The sequence below is a fragment of the Austrofundulus limnaeus genome, unplaced genomic scaffold (assembly GCF_001266775.1).
Source record: "Austrofundulus limnaeus strain Quisiro unplaced genomic scaffold, Austrofundulus_limnaeus-1.0 Scaffold15, whole genome shotgun sequence".
NCBI lineage: Eukaryota > Metazoa > Chordata > Actinopteri > Cyprinodontiformes > Rivulidae > Austrofundulus > Austrofundulus limnaeus.
Window position 1 is genome coordinate 3,727,385 of NW_013952417.1, and position 842 is coordinate 3,728,226.

Here is an 842-nt window from a genome sequence, read left to right on the forward strand (position 1 = left end):
AGAGGATAAAACTGGGGGGGCCACTGGGGTGGCAAGAAAGTTCTCGGGGGGAGAGGGCATGGACCCCCTTGGACCCTCCCTGCCGGTACCCGAGTGAATGGTGGATTTGTGACCTGTCCCCGGCTTCTCACACAGAGACCCCCCTGGCCCAGAAAGGAGTGGATGATGAGCAATGCTAATTATTTAGATTATTTTCCCATTCAAACAGATGTATCAGTAGATGAAACACAAGTAAAGTCAATATAAATATTATTATCAAATCTGCAGTATGTACAGGACAAACAGGATTGAGTTACTCTCAGACTCTTGGTGCAATAAACATCAAGAATAAAACCAAAAAGTTACTAATCTAATTTATAAAACTGTGTGGGAAGGTCCCTGATATTGGCATTATTCTGCTTCCTGTCAGGGAAAAGCTGTGAGTGAGAGAGTGAAWGGTTGTTTGGCTCCATGTGTCCCTGTGGTGGACATGGACATGTCCAGGGTGTACCCCCCGCCCCTCGCACAGTGACTGGTGGACATGCATGGCACCAGCTCCCCACASACCAGAAAGGAAAAGCAGGTAWAGAAACTAAAAGGATTTAACTTGTAGTACTGTGTTTGCACACTGGGAAGCAGTGTTGTCGTTTAGGTCTAAGAATTGGGCTGAAATGTGGTCTTTTTTTTTATTTAGGCAGAACTCATATTTGATGTTTATTTTAGTTTTATTTTAAGCTTTTTTTTTCTTTTCAAACATAATGTAGTTGTGTTTTTTAATACACTATTTAGATTTTTTTTATACCAAAATATGACCTCTTTCACCAGCCTGTTCAACTTTACAGAAACGCATCTAAACATCATGG